Source organism: Carica papaya, chromosome 5 (genome assembly GCF_054855325.1).
Source record: "Carica papaya isolate Zhongbai chromosome 5, ASM5485532v1, whole genome shotgun sequence".
Taxonomy (NCBI): domain Eukaryota; kingdom Viridiplantae; phylum Streptophyta; class Magnoliopsida; order Brassicales; family Caricaceae; genus Carica; species Carica papaya.
This window is the reverse complement of record NC_142313.1, coordinates 27,355,026-27,381,536: the sequence shown is the minus strand read 5'-3', so window position 1 is coordinate 27,381,536 and position 26,511 is coordinate 27,355,026. Positions and strand designations below refer to the sequence as shown.

General features: G+C 46.3%; 10 non-coding genes and 44 pseudogenes across 10 annotated transcripts; 15 read left to right on the top strand and 39 right to left on the bottom strand.

Moving 5' to 3' along the window:
* Window positions 1-191: 191 nt before the first annotated feature.
* On the bottom strand, window positions 192-310 carry LOC148256919 (5S ribosomal RNA; annotated as a pseudogene).
* A 204-nt stretch (window positions 311-514) lies between these two features.
* On the bottom strand, window positions 515-632 carry LOC148256918 (5S ribosomal RNA; annotated as a pseudogene).
* Window positions 633-1,193: 561 nt separating this feature from the next.
* LOC148256917 (5S ribosomal RNA) lies at window positions 1,194-1,312 on the bottom strand (annotated as a pseudogene).
* Window positions 1,313-2,132: 820 nt separating this feature from the next.
* LOC148256916 (5S ribosomal RNA) lies at window positions 2,133-2,251 on the bottom strand (annotated as a pseudogene).
* A 558-nt stretch (window positions 2,252-2,809) lies between these two features.
* LOC148256915 (5S ribosomal RNA) lies at window positions 2,810-2,928 on the bottom strand (annotated as a pseudogene).
* A 559-nt stretch (window positions 2,929-3,487) lies between these two features.
* LOC148256914 (5S ribosomal RNA) lies at window positions 3,488-3,606 on the bottom strand. Its single transcript, XR_015820541.1, has one exon. It is a non-coding gene; the product is annotated as a 5S ribosomal RNA (ribosomal RNA).
* A 562-nt stretch (window positions 3,607-4,168) lies between these two features.
* LOC148256913 (5S ribosomal RNA) lies at window positions 4,169-4,287 on the bottom strand (annotated as a pseudogene).
* A 209-nt stretch (window positions 4,288-4,496) lies between these two features.
* On the bottom strand, window positions 4,497-4,615 carry LOC148256912 (5S ribosomal RNA; annotated as a pseudogene).
* A 203-nt stretch (window positions 4,616-4,818) lies between these two features.
* LOC148256911 (5S ribosomal RNA) lies at window positions 4,819-4,937 on the bottom strand. The gene has a single exon (XR_015819877.1). It is a non-coding gene; the product is annotated as a 5S ribosomal RNA (ribosomal RNA).
* Window positions 4,938-5,142: 205 nt separating this feature from the next.
* Window positions 5,143-5,261, bottom strand: LOC148256910 (5S ribosomal RNA; annotated as a pseudogene).
* Window positions 5,262-5,820: 559 nt separating this feature from the next.
* Window positions 5,821-5,939, bottom strand: LOC148256909 (5S ribosomal RNA; annotated as a pseudogene).
* A 531-nt stretch (window positions 5,940-6,470) lies between these two features.
* On the bottom strand, window positions 6,471-6,589 carry LOC148256908 (5S ribosomal RNA; annotated as a pseudogene).
* Window positions 6,590-6,798: 209 nt separating this feature from the next.
* On the bottom strand, window positions 6,799-6,917 carry LOC148256907 (5S ribosomal RNA; annotated as a pseudogene).
* Window positions 6,918-7,802: 885 nt separating this feature from the next.
* On the bottom strand, window positions 7,803-7,920 carry LOC148256906 (5S ribosomal RNA; annotated as a pseudogene).
* Window positions 7,921-8,481: 561 nt separating this feature from the next.
* On the bottom strand, window positions 8,482-8,600 carry LOC148256905 (5S ribosomal RNA). The gene has a single exon (XR_015820384.1). It is a non-coding gene; the product is annotated as a 5S ribosomal RNA (ribosomal RNA).
* A 205-nt stretch (window positions 8,601-8,805) lies between these two features.
* Window positions 8,806-8,924, bottom strand: LOC148256904 (5S ribosomal RNA; annotated as a pseudogene).
* Window positions 8,925-9,483: 559 nt separating this feature from the next.
* Window positions 9,484-9,602, bottom strand: LOC148256903 (5S ribosomal RNA; annotated as a pseudogene).
* A 761-nt stretch (window positions 9,603-10,363) lies between these two features.
* On the bottom strand, window positions 10,364-10,482 carry LOC148256902 (5S ribosomal RNA; annotated as a pseudogene).
* Window positions 10,483-10,686: 204 nt separating this feature from the next.
* On the bottom strand, window positions 10,687-10,804 carry LOC148256901 (5S ribosomal RNA; annotated as a pseudogene).
* Window positions 10,805-11,366: 562 nt separating this feature from the next.
* On the bottom strand, window positions 11,367-11,485 carry LOC148256900 (5S ribosomal RNA; annotated as a pseudogene).
* A 205-nt stretch (window positions 11,486-11,690) lies between these two features.
* Window positions 11,691-11,809, bottom strand: LOC148256899 (5S ribosomal RNA; annotated as a pseudogene).
* Window positions 11,810-12,368: 559 nt separating this feature from the next.
* LOC148256898 (5S ribosomal RNA) lies at window positions 12,369-12,487 on the bottom strand. Its single transcript, XR_015820743.1, has one exon. It is a non-coding gene; the product is annotated as a 5S ribosomal RNA (ribosomal RNA).
* A 563-nt stretch (window positions 12,488-13,050) lies between these two features.
* LOC148256897 (5S ribosomal RNA) lies at window positions 13,051-13,169 on the bottom strand (annotated as a pseudogene).
* Window positions 13,170-13,373: 204 nt separating this feature from the next.
* Window positions 13,374-13,491, bottom strand: LOC148256896 (5S ribosomal RNA; annotated as a pseudogene).
* Window positions 13,492-14,051: 560 nt separating this feature from the next.
* LOC148256895 (5S ribosomal RNA) lies at window positions 14,052-14,170 on the bottom strand (annotated as a pseudogene).
* Window positions 14,171-14,375: 205 nt separating this feature from the next.
* On the bottom strand, window positions 14,376-14,494 carry LOC148256894 (5S ribosomal RNA; annotated as a pseudogene).
* Window positions 14,495-15,411: 917 nt separating this feature from the next.
* On the bottom strand, window positions 15,412-15,530 carry LOC148256893 (5S ribosomal RNA; annotated as a pseudogene).
* Window positions 15,531-15,735: 205 nt separating this feature from the next.
* On the bottom strand, window positions 15,736-15,854 carry LOC148256892 (5S ribosomal RNA; annotated as a pseudogene).
* A 208-nt stretch (window positions 15,855-16,062) lies between these two features.
* Window positions 16,063-16,181, bottom strand: LOC148256891 (5S ribosomal RNA; annotated as a pseudogene).
* Window positions 16,182-16,386: 205 nt separating this feature from the next.
* LOC148256890 (5S ribosomal RNA) lies at window positions 16,387-16,505 on the bottom strand. Its single transcript, XR_015821068.1, has one exon. It is a non-coding gene; the product is annotated as a 5S ribosomal RNA (ribosomal RNA).
* Window positions 16,506-16,791: 286 nt separating this feature from the next.
* On the bottom strand, window positions 16,792-16,910 carry LOC148256889 (5S ribosomal RNA; annotated as a pseudogene).
* Window positions 16,911-17,115: 205 nt separating this feature from the next.
* Window positions 17,116-17,234, bottom strand: LOC148256888 (5S ribosomal RNA; annotated as a pseudogene).
* A 209-nt stretch (window positions 17,235-17,443) lies between these two features.
* On the bottom strand, window positions 17,444-17,562 carry LOC148256887 (5S ribosomal RNA; annotated as a pseudogene).
* A 559-nt stretch (window positions 17,563-18,121) lies between these two features.
* Window positions 18,122-18,240, bottom strand: LOC148256886 (5S ribosomal RNA; annotated as a pseudogene).
* Window positions 18,241-18,802: 562 nt separating this feature from the next.
* On the bottom strand, window positions 18,803-18,921 carry LOC148256885 (5S ribosomal RNA; annotated as a pseudogene).
* A 206-nt stretch (window positions 18,922-19,127) lies between these two features.
* LOC148256884 (5S ribosomal RNA) lies at window positions 19,128-19,246 on the bottom strand (annotated as a pseudogene).
* Window positions 19,247-19,450: 204 nt separating this feature from the next.
* Window positions 19,451-19,568, bottom strand: LOC148256883 (5S ribosomal RNA; annotated as a pseudogene).
* A 564-nt stretch (window positions 19,569-20,132) lies between these two features.
* LOC148256882 (5S ribosomal RNA) lies at window positions 20,133-20,251 on the bottom strand (annotated as a pseudogene).
* A 205-nt stretch (window positions 20,252-20,456) lies between these two features.
* Window positions 20,457-20,575, bottom strand: LOC148256881 (5S ribosomal RNA). Its single transcript, XR_015820509.1, has one exon. It is a non-coding gene; the product is annotated as a 5S ribosomal RNA (ribosomal RNA).
* A 317-nt stretch (window positions 20,576-20,892) lies between these two features.
* On the top strand, window positions 20,893-21,011 carry LOC148256880 (5S ribosomal RNA; annotated as a pseudogene).
* A 209-nt stretch (window positions 21,012-21,220) lies between these two features.
* LOC148256879 (5S ribosomal RNA) lies at window positions 21,221-21,339 on the top strand. Its single transcript, XR_015820966.1, has one exon. It is a non-coding gene; the product is annotated as a 5S ribosomal RNA (ribosomal RNA).
* A 207-nt stretch (window positions 21,340-21,546) lies between these two features.
* LOC148256878 (5S ribosomal RNA) lies at window positions 21,547-21,665 on the top strand (annotated as a pseudogene).
* A 209-nt stretch (window positions 21,666-21,874) lies between these two features.
* Window positions 21,875-21,993, top strand: LOC148256877 (5S ribosomal RNA; annotated as a pseudogene).
* Window positions 21,994-22,199: 206 nt separating this feature from the next.
* LOC148256876 (5S ribosomal RNA) lies at window positions 22,200-22,318 on the top strand (annotated as a pseudogene).
* A 209-nt stretch (window positions 22,319-22,527) lies between these two features.
* Window positions 22,528-22,646, top strand: LOC148256875 (5S ribosomal RNA; annotated as a pseudogene).
* A 207-nt stretch (window positions 22,647-22,853) lies between these two features.
* On the top strand, window positions 22,854-22,972 carry LOC148256874 (5S ribosomal RNA; annotated as a pseudogene).
* Window positions 22,973-23,181: 209 nt separating this feature from the next.
* On the top strand, window positions 23,182-23,300 carry LOC148256873 (5S ribosomal RNA). The gene has a single exon (XR_015820255.1). It is a non-coding gene; the product is annotated as a 5S ribosomal RNA (ribosomal RNA).
* A 561-nt stretch (window positions 23,301-23,861) lies between these two features.
* LOC148256872 (5S ribosomal RNA) lies at window positions 23,862-23,980 on the top strand (annotated as a pseudogene).
* A 180-nt stretch (window positions 23,981-24,160) lies between these two features.
* On the top strand, window positions 24,161-24,279 carry LOC148256871 (5S ribosomal RNA; annotated as a pseudogene).
* A 563-nt stretch (window positions 24,280-24,842) lies between these two features.
* On the top strand, window positions 24,843-24,961 carry LOC148256870 (5S ribosomal RNA). Its single transcript, XR_015821187.1, has one exon. It is a non-coding gene; the product is annotated as a 5S ribosomal RNA (ribosomal RNA).
* Window positions 24,962-25,164: 203 nt separating this feature from the next.
* Window positions 25,165-25,283, top strand: LOC148256869 (5S ribosomal RNA; annotated as a pseudogene).
* A 217-nt stretch (window positions 25,284-25,500) lies between these two features.
* Window positions 25,501-25,619, top strand: LOC148256868 (5S ribosomal RNA; annotated as a pseudogene).
* A 204-nt stretch (window positions 25,620-25,823) lies between these two features.
* On the top strand, window positions 25,824-25,942 carry LOC148256867 (5S ribosomal RNA; annotated as a pseudogene).
* A 206-nt stretch (window positions 25,943-26,148) lies between these two features.
* Window positions 26,149-26,267, top strand: LOC148256866 (5S ribosomal RNA). The gene has a single exon (XR_015819879.1). It is a non-coding gene; the product is annotated as a 5S ribosomal RNA (ribosomal RNA).
* Window positions 26,268-26,511: the final 244 nt, after the last annotated feature.

Genomic DNA, 26,511 nt, shown 5'->3' with positions numbered 1-26,511 from the left:
AATACATACACTCCTTCTCCTTTCTTCCCCCTCCCGTCATTTGTTTCCTTGTGCGTGCGCACTGCACCTCTCGTTCTCGTTCAAATATCAAGTAAAATGCCACGGCGCCGTGACTCACATTAGCGAATAAATCTGTGGACCATAATTAAAGTTACGCGTAACGTCGAACGGCACATCTGAAAAAAAGAAAATGGGTGCAACACGAGAACTTCCCAGGAGGTAACCCATCATTGTACTACTTTTGCCAAAGCACACTTAACTGCAGAGTTCTGATGGGATCCGGTGCATTTGTGCTGGTGTGACCGCACCTGTTTAATTTCGTGCCGAAAATACATACACTCCTTCTTCCCTCCCCCCCTCCCATCATTTGTTTCCTTGTGCGTTCACACTGCACATCTCCTTCTCGTTCTAATATCGATTAAAATGCCCCTGATTCTTGACTCACATTTGCGTATAAACCAGCAGACCATAGTTTCAGTCACGCGTAACGTCGAACAACCCATCTGAAAAAAAATTGTTGCGATACGAGGACTTTCCAAGAGGTCACCCATCCGAGTATTACTCTCGCCCAAGCACACTTAACTGCAGAGTTCTGATGGGATCCAGTGCATTAGTGCGGGTATGACGCCACTTGTTTAATTTTGCGCTTCAAATACATACACTCTTTCTCCTTTCTTCCTCCTCGCGTCATTTGTTTCCTTGTGCGTGCGCACTGCACCTCCCGTACTCCTTCTAATATCAAGTAAAATGCCACGGCGCCGTGACTCACATTTGCGAATAAGCCTGCGGACCATAAATCAAGTCGCCCGTAACGTCGAAAGAATCATCTGCAAAAAGATGGGTGCAACACGAGGATCTCCCAAGAAAATGGGTGAAATATAAGGACTTCGCAGGAGGTCACCCATCCGAGTACTTTTCTCGCCCAAGCACCCTTAACCGCGGAGTTCTGATAGAATCCGTTGCATTAGTGCTGGTATGATCCCTCATGTTTCATTCCGCACTGCAAATACATACATTCTTTCTCATTCCATCCCCCCTCCCGTTATTTGTTTTCTTGTGCGTGCACTCTGCATCTCTCTTTCTCGTTCTAATATCAAGTAATATGCCCCGGCACCGTGACTCACCTTTGCAAATGATCCAGCGGTTTATAATTCCATTCACGGGTAACGTCTAACAACCCATCCGAAAAAAAATAGGTGCAACACGAGGGCTTCCCAGGTGGTCACCCATCCGAGTACTACCCTCGCCCAAGGACACTTAACTGCAGACTTCTGATGGGATCCGGAGCTTTAGTGCTGGTATGATCGCACCTGTTTAATTTCCCGCTGTAAATACATACACTCCTTCTCCTTTCTTCCCCCTCCCATCATTTGTGGAGTTCACACTTCACCTCTCATTCTCATTCTAATAGCGATTAAAATGCCCCTGCTTCTTGACTCACATTTGCGTATAAACCAGCGGACCCTAGTTCCAGACGCGCGTAACGTCAAACGACCCGTCTGAAAAAAAAATTGGCGCGACACGAGGACTTCCCATGAGGTCACCCGGTGCGTTAGTGCTGGTATGATCGCACCTGTTTAATTTTGCGCTGCAAATACATAAACTCATTCCCCTTTCTTCCCCTCCCGTCATTTGTTTCCTTTTGCGTGCGCACTGCACCTCCCGTTCTCGTTCTAATATCAAGTAAAATTCTACAGCGCCGTGACTCACATTTGCGAATAAACCTGAGGACCATTATACAAGTCGCGCGTAACGTCGAAAGAATCATCTGCAAAAAAATGGGTGCAACACGAGGACTTCACAAGAAAATGGGTGAAATATAAGGACTTCGCAGGAGGTACCCCATGCTAGTACTACTCTCGCCCAAGCACCCTTACCTACGGAGTTCTGATAGAATCCAATGCATTAGTGCTGGTATGATCGCACCTGTTTCATTTCGTGCTGAAAATACATACACTCCTTCATCCTTTCCCCCCTCCCATCATTTGTTTCCTTGTGCGTTCACACTGCACCTCTCCTTCTCGTTCTAATATCGATTAAAAAGCCCCTGATTCTTGACTCACATTTGCGTATAAACAAGCGGACTCTAGTTCTAGACGCGCGTAACGTCGAACGACCCATCTAAAAGAAAATTGTTGCGATACGAGAACTTCCCAAGAGGTCACCCATCCGAGAACTATTTTCTCCCAAGCACGCTTAACTGCAGAGTTCTGATGGGATCCAGTGCATTAGTGCTCGTATAATCGCACCTGTTTAATTTCGCGCTGCAAATACATACACTCCTTCTCTTTTCTTCCCCATCCCGTCATTTGTTTCCTAGTGCGTGCGAACTGCACCTCCCGTACTCGTTCTAATATCAAGTAAAATGCCACGGCGCCGTGACTCACATTTGCGAATAAACCTGCGGACCATAAATCAAGTCGCGCGTAACGTCGAAAGAATCATCTACAAAAAGATGGGTGCAACACGAGGACTTCACAAGAAAATGGGTGAAATATAAGGACTTCGCAGGAGGTAACCCATGCTAGTACTACTCTCGCCCAAGCACCCTTACCTACGGAGTTCTGATAGAATCCAATGCATTAGTGCTGGTATGATCGCACCTGTTTCATTTCGTGCTGAAAATACATACACTCCTTCATCCCTCCCCCCCTCCCATCATTTGTTTCCTTGTGCGTTCACACTGCACCTCTCATTCTCGTTCTAATATCGATTAAAATACCCCTGATTCTCGACTCACATTTGCGTATAAACCAGCGGACCATAGTTCCAGTCGCGCGTAACGTCGATTGACCCGTCTGAAAAAAAATTTATGCAACACAAGGACTTCCCAGGAGGTCAACCATCCGAGTACTACTCTCGCCCAAGCACACTTAACTGCGGAGTTCGGATGGCATTCGGTGCATTAGTGCTGGTATGATCGCACCCGTTTAATTTCGCGCTGCAAATACATAAACTCCTTCTCCTTTCTTCTCCCTCCCGTCATTTGTTTCCTTGTGCGTGCGCACTGCACCTCCCGTGCTCGTTCTAATGTCAAGTAAAATACTACGGTGCCGTGACTCAAATTTGCGAATAAACCTGAGGACCATAATTCAAGTCGTGCGTAACGTCAAAAGAATCATCTGCAAAAAAATGGGTGCAACACGAGGACTTCACAAGAAAATGGGTGAAATATAAGGACTTCGCAGGAGGTAACCCTTGCTAGTGCTACTTTCGCCCAAGCACCCTTACCAACGGAGCTCTGATAGAATCCGTTGCATTAGTGCTGGTATGATCGCACTTGTTTCATTTCGTGCTGAAAATACATACACTCCTTCTCCTTCCCTCCCCCTCCCATCAATTGTTTCCTTGTGCGTTCACACTACACCTCTCCTTCTCGTTCTAATATCGATTAAAATGCCTCTGCTTCTTGACTCACATTTGCGTATAAACCAGCGGACCCCAGTTCCAGTCGCGCGTAACGTCGAACGACCCGTCTGAAAAAAAAATGGTGCGACACGAGGACTTCCTAGGAGGTCACCCATCCGAGTACTACTCTCGCCCAAGCAAACTTAACTGCGGAGTTCTGATGGGATCCGGTGCATTAGTGCTGGTATGATCGCACCCGTTTAATTTCGCGCTGCAAATACATAAACTCCTTCTCCTTTCTTCTCCCTCCCGTCATTTGTTTCCTTGTGCGTGCGCACTGCACCTCCCGTGCTCGTTCTAATGTCAAGTAAAATACTACGGTGCCGTGACTCAAATTTGCGAATAAACCTGAGGACCATAATTCAAGTCGCGCGTAACGTCAAAAGAATCATCTGCAAAAAAATGGGTGCAACACGAGGACTTCACAAGAAAATGGGTGAAATATAAGGACTTCGCAGGAGGTAACCCTTGCTAGTACTACTTTCGCCCAAGCACCCTTACCAACGGAGCTCTAATAGAATCCGTTGCATTAGTGCTGGTATGATCGCACTTGTTTCATTTCGTGCTGAAAATACATACACTCCTTCTCCTTCCCTCCCCCTCCCATCAATTGTTTCCTTGTGCGTTCACACTACACCTCTCCTTCTCGTTCTAATATCGATTAAAATGCCCCTGCTTATTGACTCATATTTGTGTATAAACCAGTGCACCCTAGTTCCAGTCGCACGTAACGTCGAACGACCCGTCTGAAAAAAAAAAATTAGTGCGACAAGAAGACTTCCCAGGAGGTCACCCATCCGAGTACTAATCTCGCCCAAACACACTTAACTGCGGAGTTCTAATGGAATCCGGTGCATTAGTGCTGGTATGATCGCACCTATTTAATTTTGTACTGTAAATACATAAACTCCTTCTCCTTTCTTCCCCCTCCCGTCATTTGTTTCCTTGTGCGTGCGCACTGTACCTCTCGTTCTCGTTCAAATATCAAGTAAAATGCCACGGCGCCGTGACTCACATTTGCGAATAAATCTGCGGACCATAATTAAAGTCGCGCGTAACGTCGAACGGCACATCTGAAAAAAAGAAAATGGGTGCAACACGAGAACTTCCCAGGAGGTAACCCATCATTGTACTACTTACGCCAATGCACACTTAACTGTGAAGTTCTGATGGGATCCGGTGCATTTGTGCTGGTGTGACCGCACCTGTTTAATTTCGTGCTGAAAATACATACACTCCTTCTTCCCTCCCCCATCCCATAATTTGTTTCCTTGTGCGTTCACACTGCACCTCTCCTTCTCGATCTAATATCGATTAAAATACTCCTGATTCTTGACTCACATTTGCGTATAAACCAGCGGACCATAGTTCCAGTCGCGCATAACGTCGAACGACCAATCTGAAAAAAAAAAGTTGCAACACGAGGGCTTCCCAAGTGGTCACCCATCCGAGTACTACTCTCGCCCAAGCACACTTAACTGCAGAGTTCTGATGGGATCCGGAGCTTTAGTGCTGGTATGATCGCACCTGTTTAATTTGGCGCTGCAAATACATACACTCCTTCTCCTTTCTTCCCCCTCCCGTCATTTGTTTCCTTGTGCGTTCACACTTCACCTCTCATTCTCGTTCTAATATCGATTAAAATGCCCCTGCTTCTTGACTCACATTTGCGTATAAACCAGCGGACCATAGTTCCAGACGCGCGTAACGTCGAACGACCCGTCTGAAAAAAAATTGATGCGACACGAGGACTTCCCAGGAGGTCACCCATCCGAGTACTAATCTCGCCCAAGCACACTTCACTGCAGAGTTCTGATGGGATCCGGTACATTAGTGCTTGTATGATCGCACCTGTTTAATTTTGCGCTGCAAATACATAAACTCATTCCCCTTTCTTCCCCCTCTCGTCATTTGTTTCCTTGTGCGTGCGCACTGCACCTCCCGTTCTCGTTCTAATATCAAGTAAAATGCTAAAGCGCCGTGACTCACATTTGCGAATAAACCTGAGGACCATAATTCAAGTCGCGCGTAACATCGAAAGAATCATCTGCAAAAAAATGGGTGCAACACGAGGACTTCACAAGAAAATGGGTGAAATATAAGGACTTCGCAGGAGGTAACCCATGCTAGTACTACTCTCGCCCAAGCACCCTTACCTACGGAGTTCTGATAGAATCCGTTGCATTAGTGCTGGTATGATCGCACCTGTTTCATTTCGTGCTGAAAATACATACACTCCTTCTCCTTCCCTCCCCCTCCCATCAATTGTTTCCTTGTGCGTTCACACTGCACCTCTCCTTCTCGTTCTAATATCGATTAAAATGCCCCTGCTTCTTGACTCACAATTGCGTATAAACCAGCGGACCCCAGTTCCAGTCGAGCGTAACGTCGAACGACCCGTCTGAAAAAAAATTGGTGCGACACGAGGACTTCCCAGGAGGTCACCCATCCAAGAACTACTCTCGCCCAAGCACACTCAACTGCGGAGTTCTAATGGGATCCGGTGCATTAGTGCTGGTATGATCGCACCCGTTTAATTCCGCGCTGCCAATACATAAACTCCTTCTCCTTTCTTCCCCCTCCCGTCATTTGTTTCCTTGTGCGTGCGCACTGCACCTACCGTGCTCTTTCTAATATCAAGTAAAATGCTACGGTGCCGTGACTCACATTTGCAAATAAATCTGAGGACCATAATTCAAGTCCCACGTATCGTCGAAAGAATCATCTGCAAAAAAATGGGTGAAATATAAGGACTTCGCAGGAGGTCACCCATCCTAGTGCTACTCTCGCCAAAGCACCCTTAACTTGCGGAGTTCTGATAGAATCTGTTGCATTGGTGCTGGTATGATTGCTCATGTTTCATTCTGCGCTGCAAATACATACACTTTTTCTCCCTCCATCCCCCCTTCCGTCATTTGTTTCCTTGTGCGTGCACTCTACATCTCTCCTTTTCGTTCTAATATCGATTAAAATGCCCTTGCTTCTTGACTCACATTTGCGTATAAACCAGTGGACCCTAATTCCAGTCGCACGTAACGTCGAACGACCCGTCTGAAAAAAAAATAGTGCGACTTGAGGACTTCCAAGGAGGTCACCCATCCAAGTACTACTCTCGCCCAAGCACACTTAACTGCGGAGTTCTGATGGGATCCGGTGCATTAGTGCTGGTATGATCGCACATGTTTAATGTTGGGCGGCAAATACATAAATTCCTTGCCCTTTCTTTCCCCTCCCGTCATTTGTTTCCTTGTGCGTGCGCACTGCACCTCTCGTTCTCGTTCAAATATCAAGTAAAATGCCACGGAGCTGTGACTCACATTTAAGAATAAATCTGCGGAACATAATTAAAGTCGCGCGTAACGTCGAACGGCACATCTGAAAAAAAGAAAATGGGTGCAACACGAGAACTTCCCACGAGGTAACCCATCATTGTACTACTTTCACCAAAGCACACTTAACTGCGGAGTTCTGATGGGATCCAGTGCATTTGTGCTGGTATGATCGCACCTGTTTAATTTTGCACTGCAAATACATAAACTCATTCCCCTTTCTTCCCCCTCCCGTCATTTGTTTTCTTGTGCGTGCGCACTGCACCTCCCATTCTCGTTCTAATATCAAGTAAAATGTTACAGCACCGTGACTCACATTTGCGAATAAACCTGAGGACCATAATACAAGTCGCGCGTAATGTCGAAAGAATCATCTGCAAAAAAATGGGTGCAACAGGAGGACTTCACAAGAAAATGGGTGAAATATAAGGACTTCGCAGGAGGTAACCCATGCTAGTACTACTCTCGCCCAAGCATCCTTACCTACGGAGTTCTGATAGAATCCGTTGCATTAGTGCTGGTATGATCGCACCTGTTTCATTTCGCGCTGCAAATACATACACTCCTTCTCCATTCTTCCCCCTCCCGTCATTTGTTTCCTTGGGCGTGCGCACTGCACCTCTCGTTCTCGTTCAAATGTCAGGTAAAATGCCACGGCGCCGTGACTCACATTTGCGAATAAATCTGCGGACCATAATTAAAGTAGCGCGTAATGTCAAACGGCACATCTGAAAAAAAAAAATGGGTGCAACACGAGAACTTCCCAGTAGGTAACCCATCATTGTACTACTTTCGCCAAAGCACACATAACTGCGGAGTTCTTATGGGATCTGGTGCATTTGTGCTGGTGTGACCGCACATGTTTAATTTCGTGCTGAAAATACATACACACCATCTTCCCTCCCCCCCTCCCATCATTTGTTTCCTTGTGCGTTCACATTGCACCTCTCCTTCTCGTTCTAATATCGATTAAAATGTCCCTGATTCTTGACTCACTTTTGCGTATAAACCAGCGGACCATAGTTCCAGTCGCGCGTAACGTCGAACGACCCATCTGAAAAAAAATTGTTGCGATACGAGGACTTCCCAAGAGGTCACCCATCCGAGTACTACACTCGCCCAAGCACACTTAACTGCAGAGTTCTGATGGGATCCAGTGCATTAGTGCTGGTATGATGCCACTTGTTTAATTTTGCGCTTCAAATACATACACTCCTTCTCTTTTCTTCCTCCTCCCATCATTTGTTTCCATGTGCGTGCGCACTGCACCTCCCGTGCTCGTTTTAATATCAAGTAAAATGCCACGGCGCCGTGACTCACATTTGCGAATAAACCTGCGGACCATAAATCAAGTCGCGCGTAACGTCGAAAGAATCATCTACAAAAAGATGGGTTCAACACGAGGACCTACCAAGAAAATGGGTGAAATATAAAGACTTGGCATGAGGTCACCCATCCGAGTACTTTTCTCGCCCAAGCACCCATAACTGCGGAGTTCTGATAGAATCCGTTGCATTAGTGCTGGTATGATCCCTCATGTTTCATTCTGCACTGAAAATACATGCACTCTTTCTCCTCCCATCCCACCTCCCGTCATTTCTTTCCTTTTGCGTGCACTCTGCATCTCTCTTTCTCGTTCTAATATCAAGTAATATGCCCCGGCACCGTGACTCACCTTTGCAAATGAACCAGCGGTTTATAATTCCATTCGCGCGTAACGTCGAACAACCCATCCGAAAAAAAATAGGTACAACACGAGGGCTTCCCAAGTGGTCACCCATCCAAGTACTACTCTCGCCCAAGCACACTTAACTACGAAGTTCTGATGGGATCCGGGGCTTTAGTGCTGGTATGATCGCACCTGTTTAATTTCGCGCTGCAAATACATACACTCCTTCTCCTTTCTTCCCCCTCCCGTCATTTGTTTCCTTGTGCGTTAACACTTCACCTCTCATTCTCGTTCTAATATCGATTAAAATGTCCCTGCTTATTGACTCACATTTAAGTATAAACCAGCGGACCCTAGTTCCAGACGCGCCTAACGTCGAACGACCCGTCTGAAAAAAAATTGGTGTGACACGAGGACTTCCCAGGAGGTCACCCATCCGAGTACTAATCTCACCCAAGCACACTTAACTACGGAGTTCTGAGGGGATCCGGTGCAATAGTGCTGGTATGATCGCACCCATTTAATTTTGCGCTACAATTACATAAACTCATTCCCCTTTCTTCCCCCTCCCGTCATTTGTTTCCTTGTACGTGCGCACTGCACCTCCCGTTCTCGTTCTAATATCAAGTAAAATGCCACGGCGCCGTGACTCACATTTGCAAATAAACCTGAGGACCATAATTCAAGTCGCGCGTAATGTCGAAAGAATCATCAGCAAAAAAATGGGTGCAACACGATGACTTCACAAGAAAATGGGTGAAATATAAGGACTTCGCAGGAGATAACCCATGCTAGTACTACTCTCGCCCAAGCACCCTTACCTACGGAGTTCTGATAGAATCCGTTGCATTAGTGCTGGTATGATCGCACCTGTTTCATTTCTTGCTGAAAATACATACACTCCTTCTCCTTCCCTCCCCCTCCCATCAATTGTTTCCTTGTGCGTTCACACTGCACCTCTCCTTCTCGTTCTAATATCGATTAAAATGCCAATGCTTCTTGACTCACATTTGCGTATAAACTAGCGGACCATAGTTCCAGTCGCGCGTAACGTCGAACGACCCGTCTGAAAAAAAATTGGTGCGACACAAGGACTTCCCAGGAGATCACCAATCCGAGTACTACTCTCGCCAAAGCACACTTAACTGCAGAGTTCTGACGGGATCCAGTTCATTAGTGCTGGTATGATCGCACCCGTTTAATTCCGCGCTGCAAATACATAAACTCCTTCTCCTTTCTTCCCCCTCCTGTCATTTGTTTCCTTGTGCGTGCGCACTGCACCTCCCGTGCCCCTTCTAATATAAAGTAAAATGCTACGGTGCCGTGATTCACATTTGTGAATAAACCTGAGGACCATAATTCAAGTCGCGCGTATCGTCGAAGGAATTATCTGCAAAAAAATGGGTGCAACACGAGGACTTCTTAAGAAAATGGGTGAGATATAAGGACTTCGCAGTAGGTCACCAATGCTAGTGCTACTCTCGCCCAAGCACCCTTAACTTGCAGAGTTCTGATAGAATCCGTTGCATTGGTGCTGGTATGATGGCTCATGTTTCATTCTGCGCTGCAAATACATACACGTTTTCTCCCTCCATCCCCCCTCCCGTCATTTGTTTCCTTGTGCGTGCACTCTGCATCTCTTCTTCTCGTTTTAATATCGATTAAAATGCCCCAGCTTCTTGACTCACATTTGCGTATAAACCAATGGACCCTAATACCGGTGCATTAGTGCTGGTATGATCGCACCTGTTTAATTTTGCGCTGCAAATACATAAACTCCTTCTCCTTTCTTCCCCCTCCCGTCATTTGCTTCCTTGTGCGTGCGAACTGCACCTCTCGTTCTCGTTCTAATATCAAGTAAAATGCCACGGCGCGGTGACTTACATTTGCGAATAAATCTGCGGACCATAATTAAAGTCGCGCGTAACGTCGAACGGCACATCTGAAAAAAAGAAAATGGGTGCAACACGAGAACTTCCAAGGAGGTAACCCATCATTGTACTACTTTCGCCAAAGCACACTTAACTGCGGAGTTCTGATGGGATCCGGTGCATTTGTGCTGGTGTGACCGCACCTGTTTAATTTCGTGATGAAAATACATACACTCCTTCTTCCCTCCCCCCCTCCCATCATTTGTTTCCTTGTGCGTTCACACTGCACCTCTCCTTCTCGTTCTAATATCGATTAAAATGCCCCTGATTCTTGACTCACATTTGCGTATAAACCAGTGGACCATAGTTCCAGTCGCGCGTAACGTTGAACGACCCATCTGAAAAAAAATTGTTGCGATACGAAGACTTCTCAAGAGGTCACCCATCCGAGTACTACTCTCGCCCAAGCACACTTAACTGCAGAGTTCTGATGGGATCCAGTGCATTAGTGCTGGTATGATGCCACTTGTTTAATTTTGCGCTTCAAATACATACACTCCTTCTCTTTTCTTCATCTTCCCGTCATTTGTTTCCTTGTGCGTGCGCACTGCACCTCCTGTACTCGTTCTAATATCAAGTAAAATGCCACGGCGCCGTGACTCACATTTGCGAATAAACCTGCGGACCATAAAATCAAGTCGCGCGTAACGTCGAAAGAATCATCTATAAAAAGATGGGTGCAACACGAGGACCTCCCAAGAAAATGGGTGCAACACGAGGACTTCCTAAGTGGTCACCAATCTGAGTACTACTCTCGCCCAAGCATCCTTAACTGTCGAGTTCTGATAGAATCCGTTGCATTAGTGCTGGTATGATCCCTCATGTTTCATTCTGCACTGCAAATACATACACTCTTTCTCCTTCCATCCCTCCTCCCGTCATTTGTTTCCTTGTGCGTGCACTCTTCATCTCTCTTTCTCGTTCTAATATCAAGTAATATGCAACGGCACCGTGACTCACCTTTGCAAATGAACCAGCGGTTTATAATTCCATTCGCGCGTAACGTCGAACAACCCATCTGAAAGAAAATTGGTGCAACATGAGGGCTTCCCAAGTGGTCACCGATCCGAGTACTACCCTCGCCCAAGCACACTTAACTACGGGGTTCTGATGGGATCCGGAGATTTAGTGCTGGTATCATCGCACCTGTTTAATTTCACGCTGCAAATACATACACTCCTTCTCCATTCTTCCCCCTCCCGTTATTTGTTTCCTTGTGCGTTCACACTTCACCTCTCATTCTCGTTCTAATATCGATTAAAATGCCCCTGCTTCTTGACTCACATTTGCGTATAAACCAGCGGACCCTAGTTCCAGACGCGCGTAATGTCGAACGACCCGTCTGAAAAAAAATTGGTGCGACACGAGGACTTCCCAAGAGGTCACCCATCCGATTACTAATATCGCCCAAGCACACTTAACTGCGGAGTTCTGATGGGATCAGATGCATTAGTGCTGGTATAATAACACCTGTTTAATTTCGCGCTGCAAATACATAAACTCATTCCCCTTTCTTCCCCCTCCTGTCATTTGTTTCCGTGTGCGTGCGCACTGCACCTCCCGTTCTCGTTCTAATATCAAGTAAAATGCTACAGCGCGGTGACTCACATTTGCGAATAAACCTGAGGACCATAATTCAAGTCGCGCGTAACGTCGAAAGAATCATCTGCAAAAAAATGGGTGCAACACGAGGACTTCACAAGAAAATGGGTGAAATATAAGGACTTCGCAGTAGGTAACCCATGCTAGTACTACTCTCGCCCAAGCACCCTTACCTACGGAGTTATGATAGAATCCATTGCATTAGTGTGTTATGATCGCACCTGTTTCATTTCGCGCTGAAAATACATACACTCCTTCTCCTTCCCTCCCCCTCCCATCAATTGTTTCCTTGTGCGTTCACACTTCACCTCTCATTCTCGTTCTAATAACGATTAAAATGCCCCTGCTTCTTGACTCACATTTGCGTATAAACTAGTGGACCCTAGTTCCAGTCGCGTGTAACGTCGTACGACCCGTCTGAAAAAAAAATTAGTGCGACACGAGGACTTCCCAGGATGTCACCCATCCGAGTACTACTCTCGCCCAAGCACACTTAACTGCGGAGTTCTGATGGGATCCGGTGCATTAGTGCTGGTATGATCGCACCTGTTTAATTTGGCGCTGCAAATACATAAACTCCTTCTCCTTTCTTCCCCCTCCCGTCATTTGTTTCCTTGTGCGTGCGCACTGCACCTCTCGTTCTCGTTCAAATATCAAGTAAAATGCCACGGCACCGTGACTCACATTTGCGAATAAATCTGCGGACCATAATTAAAGTTGCGCGTAACATCGAACGGCACATCTGAAAAAAAGAAAATGGGTGCAACACGAGAACTTCCTAGGAGGTAACCCATCATTGTACTACTTTCGCCAAATCACACTTAACTGCAGAGTTCTGATGGGATCCAGTACATTAGTGCTGGTATGATTCCACTTGTTTAATTTTGCGCTTCAAATACATACACTCCTTCTCTTTTCTTCCTCCTCCCGTCATTTGTTTCCTTGTGCGTGCGCACTGCACCTCCCGTACTCGTTCTAATATCAAGTAAAATGCCACGGCGCCGTGACTCACATTTGCGAATAAACCTGAGGACCAAAATTCAAGTCGCGCGTAACGTCGAAAGAATCATCTGCAAAAAAATAGGTGCAACACGAGGACTTCACAAGAAAATGGATGAAATATAAGGACTTCCCAAGAGGTCACCCATCCGAATACTACTCTCGCCCAAGCACACTTAACTGCAAAGTTCTGATGGGATCCGGTGCATTTGTGCTGGTGTGACCGCACATGTTTAATTTCGTGCTGAAAATACATACACTCCTTCTTCCCTCCCCCCCTCCCATCATTTGTTTCCTTGTGCGTTCACACTGCACCTCTCCTTCTCGTTCTAATATCGATTAAAATGCCCCTGATTCTTAACTCACATTTGCGTATAAACCAGTGGACCATAGTTCCAGTCGCGCGTAACGTCGAACGACCCATCTGAAAAAAAATTGTTGCGATATGAGGACTTCCCAAGAGGTCACCCATCCGAGTACTACTCTCGCCCAAGCACACTTAACTGCAGAGTTCTGATGGGATCCAGTGCATTAGTGCTGGTATGATGCCACTTGTTTAATTTTGCGCTTCAAATACATACACTCCTTCTCTTTTCTTCCTCATCCCGTCATTTGTTTCCTTATGCGTGCGCACTGCACCTCCCGTACTCGTTCTAATATCAAGTAAAATACCACGGCGTCGTGACTCACATTTCCGGATAAACTTGCAAACCATAAATCAAGTCGCGCTTAACGTCGAAAGAATCATCTGCAAAAAGATGGGTGCAACACGAGGACCTCCCAAGAAAATGGGTGAAATATAAGGACTTCGCAGGAGGTCACCCATCTGAGTACTTTTCTCGCCCAAGCACCCTTAACTGCGGAGTTCTGATAGAATCCGTTGCATTAGTGCTGGTATGATTCCTCATGTTTCATTCTGCACTGCAAATACATACACTCTTTCTCCTCCCATCCCCCCTCCTGTCATTTGTTTCCTTGTGCGTGCACTCTGCATCTCTCTTTCTCGTTCTAATATCAAGTAATATGCCCCGGCACCGTGACTCACCTTTGCAAATGAACCAGCGGTTTATAATTCCATTCGCGCGTAACGTCGAACAACCCATCCGAAAAAAATAAGTGCAACACGAGGGCTTCCCAAGTTGTCACCCATCCGACTACTACCCTCGCCCAAGCACACTTAAGTGCGGAGTTCTGATGGGATCCGGGGCTTTAGTGCTGATATGATCGCACCTGTTTAATTTTGCGCTGCAAATACATACACTCCTTCTCCTTTCTTCCCCCGCCGGTCATTTGTTTCCTTGTGCGTTCACACTTCACCTCTCATTCTCGTTCTAATATCGATTAAAATGCCCCTGCTTCTTGACTCACATTTGCGTATAAACCAGCGGACCCTAGTTCCAGTCGCGCGTAACGACGAACGACCCGTTTGAAAAAAAATTGGTGCGACACGAGGACTTCCCAAGAGGTCACCCATCCGAGTACTACTCTCGCCCAAGCATACTTAACTGCGGAGTTCTGATGGGATCCGGTGCATTAATGCTGGAATGATTGCACCTGTTTAATTTTTCGCTGTAAATACATAAACTCATTCCCCTTTCGTCCCCCTCTCGTCATTTGTTTCCTTGTGCGTGCGCACTGCAGCTCCCGTTCTCGTTCTAATATCAAGTAAAATGCTACAGCGCCGTGACTCACATTTGCGAATAAACCTGAGGACCATAATTCAAGTCGCGCGTAACGTCAAAAGAATCATCTGCAAAAAAATGGGTGCAACATGAGGACTTCACAAGAAAATAGGTGAAATATAAGGACTTCGCAGGAGGTAACCCATGCTAGTACTACTCTCGCCTAAGCACCCTTACCTACGGAGTTCTGATAGAATCCGTTGCATTAGTGCTGGTATGATCGCACCTATTTCATTTCGCGCTGTAAATACATAAACTCCTTCTTCTTTCTTCCCCCTCCCGTAATTTGTTTCCTTGTGCGTGCGCACTGAACCTCCCGTTTTCGTTTTAATATCAAGTAAAATGGTACAGCGCCGTGACTCACATTTGCGAATAAACCTGAGGACCAAAATTCAAGTCGCGCGTAACGTCGAAAGAATCATCTGCAAAAAAATGGGTGCAACACGAGGACTTCACAAGAAAATGGATGAAATATAAGGACTTTCCAGGAGGTAACCCATGCTAGTACTACTCTCGCCCAAGCACCCTTACCTACGGAGTTCTGATAGAATCCGTTGCATTAGTGCTGGTATGATCGCACCTGTTTCATTTCGCGCTGCAAATACATAAACTCCTTCTCCTTTCTTCCCCCTCCCGTGATTTTTTTCCTTGTGCGTGCGCACTGCACCTCTCGTTCTCGTTCAAATATCAAGTAAAATGCCACGGCGCCGTGACTCACATTTGCGAATAAATCTGCGGGCCATAATTAAAGTCGCGCGTAACGTCGAACGGCACATCTGAAAAAAAGAAAATGGGTGCAACACGAGAACTTCCCAGGAGGTAACCCATCATTGTACTACTTTTGCCAAAGCACACTTAACTGCGGAGTTCTGATGGGATCCGGTGCATTTTTGCTGGTGTGACCGCACCTGTTTTATTTCGTCTTGAAAATACATACACTCCTTCTTCCCTCCCCCCCTCCCATCATTTGTTTCCTTGTGCGTTCACACTGCACCTCTCCTTCTCGTTCTAATATCGATTAAAATGCCCCTAATTCTTGACTCACATTTGCGTATAAACCAGCGGACCATAGTTCCAGTCGCGGGTAACGTCGAACGACCCGTCTGAAAAAAAAATTAGTGCGACACGAGGACTTCCCAGGAGGTCACCCATCCGAGTACTACTCTAGCCCAAGCGCACTTAACTGCGGAGTTCTGATGGGATCCGGTGCATTAGTGCTGGTATGATCGCACCTGTTTAATTTTGCGCTGCAAAAACATAAATTCTTTCTCCTTTCTTCCCCCTCCCGTCATTTGTTTCCAAGTGCGTGCGCACTGCACCTCTCGTTCTCGTTCAAATATCAAGTACAATGCCACGGCGCCGTGACTCACATTTGCGAATAAATCTGCGGACCATAATTAAAGTCGCGCGTAACGTCGAACGGCACATCTGAAAAAAAGAAATGGGTGCAACACGAGAACTTCCCACGAGGTAACCCATCATTGTACTACTTTCACCAAAGCACACTTAACTGCGGAGTTCTGATGGGATCCGGTGCATTTGTGCTGGTTTGATCGCACCTGTTAAATTTCGCACTGCAAATACATAAACTCATTCCCCTTTCTTCCTCCTCCCGTCATTTGTTTCCTTGTGCGTGCACTCTGCATCCATCCTTCTCGTTCTAATATCGATTAAAATGCCCTTACTTCTTGACTCACATTTGCGTATAAACCAGTGGACCCTAGTTCCAGTCGCGCGTAACGTCGAACGACCCGTCTGAAAAAAAATTAGTGCGACACGAGGACTTCCCAGGAGGTCACCCATCTGAGTACTACTCTCGCCCCAGCACACTTAACTGCGGAGTTCTGATGGGATCCGGTGCATTAGTGCTGGTATGATCGCACCTGTTTAATTTTGCGCTTCAAAAACATAAATTCTTTCTCCTTTCTTCCCCCTCCCGTCATTTGTTTCCAAGTGCGTGCACACTGCACCTCTCGTTCTCGTTCAAATATCAAGTACAATGCCACGGCGCCGTGACTCACATTTGCGAATAAATCTGCGCACGCACCTCTCGTTCTCGTTCAAATATCAAGTACAATGCCACGGCGCCGTGACTCACATTTGCTAATAAATCTGCGGACCATAATTAAAGTCGCGCGTAACGTCGAACGGCACATCTGAAAAAAAAAAAATGGGTGCAACACGAGAACTTCCCACGAGGTAACCCATCATTGTACTACTTTCACCAAAGCAAACTTAACTGCGGAGTTCTGATGGGATCCGGTGCATTTGTGCTGGTATGATCGCACTTGTTAAATTTTGCGCTGCAAATACATAAACTCATTCCCCTTTCTTCCTCCACCCGTCATTTGTTTCCTTGTGCGTGCACTCTGCATCCATCCTTCTCGTTCTAATATCGATTAAAATGCCCTTACTTCTTGACTCACATTTGTGTATAAACCAGTGGACCCTAGTTCCAGTCACGCGTAACGTCGAACGACCCGTCTGAAAAAAAATTAGTGTGACACGAGGACTTCCCAAGAGGTCTCCCATCTGAGTACTACTCTCTCCCAAGCACACTTAACTGCGGAATTTTGATGGGATCCGGTGCATTAGTGCTGGTATGATCGAACCTGTTTAATTTCGCGCTGCAAATACATAAACTCCTTATCCTTTCTTCCCCCTCCCGTCATTTGTTTCCTTGTGCATGCGCACTGCACCTCTCGTTCTCGTTCAAATATCAAGTAAAATGCCACGGCACCGTAACTCACATTTGCGGATAAATCTGCGGACCATAATTAAAGTCGCGCATAATGTTGAACGGCACATCTGAAAAAAAAAAAATTAGTGCGACACGAGGACTTCCCAGGAGGACACCCATCCGAGTACTACTCTCGCCTAAGCACACTTAAATGCAGAGTTATGATGGGATCTGGTGCATTAGTGCTGGTATGATCGCAGCTGTTTAATTTTGCGCTGCAAATACATAAACTCATTCCCCTTTCTTCCCCCTGCCGTCATTTGTTTCCTTGTGCGTGCGCACTGCACCTCCCGTTCTCGTTCTAATATCAAGTAAAATGCTACGGCGCCGTGACTCACATTTGCGAATAAACCTGAGGACCATAATTCAAGTCGCGCGTAACGTCGAAAGAATCATCTGCAAAAAGATGGGTGCAACACGAGGACTTCACAAGAAAATGGTTGAAATATAAGGACTTCGCAGGAGGTAACCCATGCTAGTATTACTCTCGCCCAAGCACCCTTACCTACGGAGTTCTGATAGAATCCGTTGCATTAGTGCTGGTATGATCGCACCTGTTTCATTTTGTGCTGAAAATACATACACTCCTTATCTTTCCCTCCCCCTCCCATCAATTGTTTCCTTGTGCGTTCACACTGCACCTCTCATTCTCGTTCTAATATCGATTAAAATGCCCCTGCTTCTTGACTCACATTTGCGTATAAACCAGCAGACCCTAGTTCCAGTCGCGCGTAACGTCGAACGACCCGTCTGAAAAAAAATTGTTGCGACACGAGGACTTCCCAAGAGGTCACCCATCCGAGTACTACTCTCGCCCAAGCGCACTTAACTGCGGAGTTCTGATGGGATCTAGTGCATTACTGCTGGTATGATCGCACCCGTTTAATTCCGCGCTGCAAATACATTAACTCCTTCTTCTTTCTTCCCCCTCCCGTCATTTGTTTCCTTGTGCGTGCGCATTGCACCTCCCGTGCTCGTTTTAATATAAAGTAAAATACTACGGTGCCGTGACTCACATTTGCGAATAAACCTGAGGACCATAATTCAAGTCACGCGTATCGTCGAAAGAATCATCTGCAAAAAAATGGGTGCAACACGAGGACTTCCTAAGAAAATGGGTGAAATATAAGAATTTCGCAGGAGGTCACCCATCCGAGTACTTTTCTCGCCCAAGCACCCTTAATTGCGGAGTTCTGATAGAATCTGTTGCATTGGTGCTGGTATGATTGCTCATGTTTCATTCTGCACTGCAAATACATACACTTTTTCTCCATCCATCCCCCCTCCCGTCATTTGTTTCCTTGTGCGTGCACTCTGCATCTCTCCTTCTCGTTCTAATATCGATTAAAATGCCCCTGCTTCTTGACTCATATTTGCGTATAAACCAGTGGACCCTAGTTCCAGTCGAACATAACGTCGAACGACCCGTCTGAAAAAAAAAATTAGTGCGACACGAGGACTTCCCAAGAGGTCACCCATACGAGTACTACTCTCGCCAAAGCACACTTAACTGCGGAGTTCTGATGGGATCCGGTGCATTAGTGCTGGTATGATTGCATCTGTTTAATTTCTCGCTGCAAATACATAAACTCCTTCTCCTTTCTTCCCCCTCCCGTCATTTGTTTCCTTGTGTGTGCGCACTGCACCTCTCGTTCTCATTCAAATATCAAGTAAAATGCCACGGTGCCGTGACTCACATTTACGAATAAATCTGCGGACCATAATTAAAGTCGCGCATAACGTCGAACGGCACATCTGAAAAAAAAATGGGTGCAGCACGAGAACTTCCCAGGAGGTAACCCATCCTTGTAATACTTTCGCCAAAGCACAGTTAACTGCGGAGTTCTGATGGGATCCGGTGCATTTGTGCTGGTGTGACCCCACCTGTTTAATTTTGTACTGAAAATACATACACTCCTTCTTCCCTCCCCCCCTCCCATCATTTGTCTCCTTGTGCGTTCACACTGCACCTCTCCTTCTCGTTCTAATATCGATTAAAATGCCCCTGATTCTTGACTCACATTTACGTATAAACCAACGGACCATAGTTCCAGTCGCGCGTAACGTCGAACGACCCATCTGAAAAAAAATTATTGCGATACGAGGACTTCCCAAGAGGTCACCCATCCGAGTACTACTCTCGCCCAAGCACACTTAACTGCAGAGTTCTAATAGGATCCAGTGCATTAGTGCTGGTATGATGCCACTTGTTGAGTTTTGCGCTTCAAATACATACACTCCTTCTCTTTTCTTCCTCCTCCTGTCATTTGTTTCCTTGTGCGTGCGCACTGCACCTCCCGTACTCGTTCTAATATCAAGTAAAATGCCACGGTGCCGTGAATCACATTTGCGAATAAACCTGCGGACCATAAATCAAGTCGCGCGTAACGTCGAAAGAATCATCTGCAAAAAGATGGGTGCAACACAAGGACCTCCCAAGAAAATGGGTGATATATATAAGGACTTCGCAGGAGGTCACCCATCCGAGTACTTTTCTCGCCCAAGCACCCTTAACTGCGGAGTTCTGATAGAATCCGTTGCATTAGTGCTGGTATGATCCCTCATGTTTCATTCTGCACTGCAAATACATAAACTCTTTCTCCTCCCATCCCCCCTCCCGTCTTTTGTTTCCTTGTGTGTGCACTCTGCATCTCTCTTTCTCGTTCTAATATCAAGTAATATGCCCCGGCACCGTGACTCACCTTTGCAAATGAACCAGCGGTTTACAATTCCATTCGCGTGTAACGTTGAACAACCCATCCGAAAAAAAAATTGGTGCAACACGAGGGCTTCCCAAGTGGTCACCCATCCGAGTACTACTCCCGGCCAAATACACTTAACTGCGGAGTTCTGATGGGATCCGTAGCTTTAGTGCTGGTATGATCGCACCTGTTTAATTTCACGCTGCAAATACATACACTCCTTCTCCTTTCTTCCCCTTCCTGTCATTTGTTTCCTTGTGCGTTCACACTTTACCTCTCATTCTCGTTCTAATATCGATTAAAATGCCCCTGTTTCTTGACTCACATTTGCGTATAAACCAGCGGACTCTAGTTCCAGACGTGCGTAACGTCGAACGACCCGTCTGAAAAAAAATTGGTGCGACACGAGTACTTCCCAGGAGGTCACCCATCCGAGTACTAATCTCGCCCAAGCACACATAACTGCGGAGTTCTGATGGGATCCGGTGCATTAGTGCTGGTATGATCGCACCTGTTTAATTTTGCGCTGCAAATACATAAATTCTATCTCCTTCCTTCCCCCTATCGTCATTTGTTTCCAAGTGCGTGCGCACTGCACCTCTCGTTCTCGTTCAAATATCAAGTACAATGCCACGACGCCGTGACTCACATTTGCGAATAAATCTGCGGACCATAATTAAAGTCGTGTGTAACGTCGAACGGCACATCTGAAAAAAAGAAAATGGGTGCAACACGAGAAGGATGGATGCAGAGTGCACGCACAAGGAAACAAATGACGGGAGGAGGAAGAAAGGGGAATGAGTTTATGTATTTGCAGCGCGAAATTTAACAGGCGCGATCATACCAGCACAAATGCACCGGATCCCATCAGAACTCCGCAGTTAAGTGTGCTTTGGTGAAAGTAGTACAATGATGGGTTACCTCGTGGGAAGTTCTCGTGTTGCACCCATTTTCTTTTTTTCAGATGTGCCGTTCGACGTTACGCGCGACTTTAATTATGGTCCACAGATTTATTCGCAAATGTGAGTCACGGCGCCGTGGCATTGTACTTGATATTTGAACGAGAACGAGAGGTGCAGTGCGCACGCACTTGGAAACAAATGACGGGAGGGGGAAGAAAGGAGAAAGAATTTATGTTTTTGCAGCGCAAAATTTAACAGGTGCGATCATACCAGCACTAATGCACCGGATCCCATCAGAACTCCGCAGTTAAGTGTGCATGGGCGAGAGTAGTACTCGGATGGGTGACCTCCTGGGAAGTCCTCGTGTCGCACTAATTTTTTTGCTCAGACGGGTCGTTCGACGTTACGCGCGACTGGAACTAGGGTCCACTGGTTTATACGCAAATGTGAGTCAAGAAGCAAGGGCATTTTAATCGATATTAGAACGAGAAGGATGGATGCAGAGTGCACGCACAAGGAAACAAATGACGGGAGGAGGAAGAAAGGGGAATGAGTTTATGTATTTGCAGCGCGAAATTTAACAGGTGCGATCATACCAGCACAAATGCACCGGATCCCATCAGAACTCCGCAGTTAAGTGTGCTTTGGTGAAAGTAGTACAATGATGGGTTACCTCGTGGGAAGTTCTCGTGTTGCACCCATTTTTTTTTTTTCAGATGTGCCGTTCGACGTTACGCGCGACTTTAATTATGGTCCGCAGATTTATTCGCAAATGTGAGTCACGGCGCCGTGGCATTGTACTTGATATTTGAACGAGAACGAGAGGTGCAGTGCGCACGCACTTGGAAACAAATGACGGGAGGGGGAAGAAAGGAGAAAGAATTTATGTTTTTGCAGCGCAAAATTAAACAGGTTCGATCATACCAGCACTAATGCACCGGATCCCATCAGAACTCTGCAGTTAAGTTTGCTTGGGCGAGAGTAGTATTCGGATGGGTGACCTCCTGGGAAGTCCTCGTGTCGCACTAATTTTTTTTTCAGACGGGTCGTTCGACGTTACGCGCGACTGGAACTAGGGTCCACTGGTTTATACTCAAATGTGAGTCAAGAAGCAAGGGCATTTTAATCGATATTAGAACGAGAAGGATGGATGCAGAGTGCACGCACAAGGAAACAAATGACGGGATGAGGAAGAAAGGGGAATGAGTTTATGTATTTGCAGCGCGAAATTTAACAGGTGCGATCATACCAGCACAAATGCACCGGATCCCATCAGAACTCCGCAGTTAAGTGTGCTTTGGTGAAAGTAGTACAATGATGGGTTACCTCGTGGGAAGTTCTCGTGTTGCACCCATTTTCTTTTTTTCAGATGTGCCGTTCGACGTTACGCGCGACTTTAATTATGGTCCGCAGATTTATTCGCAAATGTGAGTCACGGCGCCGTGGCATTGTACTTGATATTTGAACGAGAACGAGAGGTGCAGTGCGCACGCACTTGGAAACAAATGACGGGAGGGGGAAGAAAGGAGAAAGAATTTATGTTTTTGCAGCGCAAAATTAAACAGGTTCGATCATACCAGCACTAATGCACCGGATCCCATCAGAACTCTGCAATTAAGTGTGCTTGGGCGAGAGTAGTACTCGGATGGGTGACCTCCTGGGAAGTCCTCGTGTCGCACTAATTTTTTTGCTCAGACGGGTCGTTCGACGTTACGCGCGACTGGAACTAGGGTCCACTGGTTTATACGCAAATGTGAGTCAAGAAGCAAGGGCATTTTAATCGATATTAGAACGAGAAGGATGGATGCAGAGTGCACGCACAAGGAAACAAATGACGGGAGGAGGAAGAAAGGGGAATGAGTTTATGTATTTGCAGCGCAAAATTTAACAGGTGCGATCATACCAGCACAAATGTACCGGATCCCATCAGAACTCCGCAGTTAAGTGTGCTTTGGTGAAAGTAGTACAATGATGGGTTACCTCGTGGGAAGTTCTCGTGTTGCACCCATTTTCTTTTTTTCAGATGTGCCGTTCGACGTTACGCGCGACTTTAATTATGGTCCGCAGATTTATTCGCAAATGTGAGTCACGGCGCCGTGGCATTGTACTTGATATTTGAACGAGAACGAGAGGTGCAGTGCGCACGCACTTGGAAACAAATGACGGGAGGGGGAAGAAAGGAGAAAGAATTTATGTATTTGCAGCACAAAATTAAACAGGTGCGATCATACCAGCACTAATGCACCGGATCCCATCAGAACTCCGCAGTGAAGTGTGCTTGGGCGAGATTAGTACTCGGATGGTTGACCTCCTGGGAAGTCCTCGTGTCGCACTAATTTTTTTTTCAGACGGGTCGTTCGACGTTACGTTCGACTGGAACTAGGGTCCACTGGTTTATACGCAAATGTGAGTCAAGAAGAAGGGGCATTTTAATCGATATTTGAACGAGAAGGAGAGATACAGAGTGCACGCACAAGGAAACAAATGACGGGAGGGGGGATGGAGGGAGAAAAAGTGTATGTATTTGCAGTGCATAATGAAACATGAGCAATCATACCAGTACCAATGCAAAAGATTCTATCAGAACTCCGCAGTTAAGGGTGCTTGGGCGAGTAAAGTACTCGGATGGGTGACCTCCTGCGAAGTTCTTATATTTCACCCATTTTCTTAGGAAGTCCTCGTGTTGCACCCATTTTTTTGCAGATGATTCTTTCGACGATACGCGTGACTTGAATTATGGTCCTCAGGTTTATTCGCAAATGTGAGTCACGGCACCGTAGTATTTTACTTTATATTAGAACAAGCACGGGAGGTGCAATGCGCACGCACAAGGAAACAAATGACGGGAGGGGGAAGAAAGGAGAAAGAGTTTATGTATTTGCAGCGCGGAATTAAACGGGTGCGATAATACCAGCACTAATGCACTAGATCCCATCAGAACTCTGCAATTAAGTGTGCTTGGGCGAGAGTAGTACTCAGATGGGTGACCTCCTGGGAAGTTCTCGTGTCGCACTAATTTTTTTTCAGACAGGTCGTTCGACGTTACGCGCGACTGGAACTATGGTCCACTGGTTTATACGCAAATGTGTCGATATTAGAACGAGAAGGAGAGGTGCAGTGTGAACGCACAAGGAAACAAATGATGGGAGGGGGGGAGGGAAGAAGGAGTGTATGTATTTTCAACACGAAATTAAACAGGTGCGGTCACACCAGCACAAATGCACCGGATCCCATCAGAACTCCGCAGTTAAGTGTGCTTTGGCGAAAGTAGTACAATGATGGGTTACCTCCTAGGAAGTTCTCGTGTTGTACCCTTTTCCTTTTTTTCAGATGTGCCGCTCGACGTTACGCGCGACTTTAATTATGGTCCGTAGATTTATTTGCAAATGCGAGTCACGGCGCCGTGGCATTTTACTTGATATTTGAACGAGAACGAGAGGTGCAGTGCGCACGCACAAGGAAACAAATGAGGGGAGGGGGAAGAAAGGAGAAGGAGTGTATATTTTTGCAGCGCGAAATGAAACAGGTGCGACCATTCCAGCACTAATGCAACAGATTCAATCAGAACTCCGTAGGTAAGGGTGCTTGGGCGAGAGTAGTACTAGCATGGGTTACCTCCTGCGAAGTCCTTATATTTCACCCATTTTCTTGTGAAGTCCTCGTGCTGCACCCATTTTTTTGCAGATGATTCTTTCAACGTTACGCGCGACTTGAATTATGGTCCTCAGGTTTCTTCGCAAATGTGAGTCACGGCGCTGTAGCATTTTACTTGATATTAGAACGAGAACGGGAGGTGCAGTGTGCACGCACAAGGAAACAAATGACGGGAGGGGGAAGAAAGGGGTATGAGTTTATGTATTTGCAGCAGAAAATTTAAGAGGTGCGATCATACCAGCACTAATGCACCGGATCCCATCAGAACTCTGCAGTTAAGTGTGCTTGGGCGAGAGTAGTACTCGGATGGGTGACCTCCTGGGAAGTCCTCGTGTCGCACTAATTTTTTTTTCAGACGGGTCGTTCGACGTTACGCGCGACTGGAACTATGTTCCGCTGGTTTATACGCAAATGTGAGTCAAGAAGCAGGGCATTTTAATCAATATTAGAACGAGAAAGAGAGATGCAGAGTGAACGCACAAGGAAACAAATGATGGGAGGGGGGAGGGAAGAAGGAGTGTATGTATTTTCAGCACGAAATTAAACAGGTGCGGTCACACCAGCACAAATGCACCGCATCCCATCAGAACTCCGCAGTTAAGTGTGCTTTGGCGAAAGTAGTACAATGATTGGTTACCTCATGGGAAGTTCTCGTGTTGCACCCATTTTCTTTTTTTCAGATGTGCAGATGATTCTTTCGACGATACGCGCGACTTGAATTATGGTCCTCAGGTTTATTCGCAAATGTGAGTCACGGCACCGTAGCATTTTACTTGATATTAGAACGAGCACGGGAGGTGCAGTGCGCACGCACAAGGAAACAAATGACGGGAGGGGGAAGAAAGGAGAAGGAATTTATGTATTTGCAGCGCGGAATTAAAAGGGTGCGATCATACCAGCACTAATGCACCGGATCCTATCAGAACTCCGCAGTTAAGTGTGTTTGGACGAGAGTAGTACTCGGGTGGGTGACCTACTGGGAAGTCCTTGTGTCGCACAAATTTATTTTCAGACGGGTCGTTCGACGTTATGCGCGACTTGAACTAGGGTCCGCTGGTTTATACGCAAATGTGAATCAAGAAGCAGGGGCATTTTAATCGATATTAGAACGAGAAGGAGAGGTGCAGTGTGAACGCACAAGGAAACAATTGATGGGAGGGGGGGAGGGAAGAAGGAGTGTATGTATTTTCAGTACGAAATTAAACATGTGCGATCACACAAGCACAAATGCACCGGATCCCATCAGAACTCCACAGTTATGTGTGCTTTGGTGAAAGTAGTACAATGATGGGTTACCTCCTGGGAAATTCTCGTGTTGCACCCATTTTTTTTTCAGATGTGTCGTTCGACGTTACGCGCGACTTTAATTATGGTCCGAAGATTTATTCGCAAATGTGAGTCACGGCGCCATGGCATTTTTCTTGATATTTGAACGAGAACGAGAGGTTCAGTGCGCACGCACAAGGAAACAAATGACGGGAGGGGAAAGAAAGGAGAAGGAGTTTATGTATTTGCAGCGCGAAATTAAACAGGTGCGATCATACCAGCACTAATGTACCGGATCCCATCAGAACTCCGCAGTTAAGAGTGCTTGGGCGAGAGTAGTACACGGATGGGTGACCTCCTGGGAAGTCCTCGTGTCGCACTAATTTTTTTTTTCAGACGGGTCGTTCGACGTTACGCCCGACTGGAACTAGGGTCCACTAGTTTATACGTAAATGTGAGTCAAGAAGCAGAGGCATTTTAATCAATATTAGAACGAGAAGGAGAGATGCATAGTGCACGCAAAAGGAAACAAATGACGGGAGGGGGGATGGAGGGAGAAAAAGTGTATGTATTTGCAGCGCAGAATGAAACATGAGCAATCATACCAGCACCAATACAACGGATTCT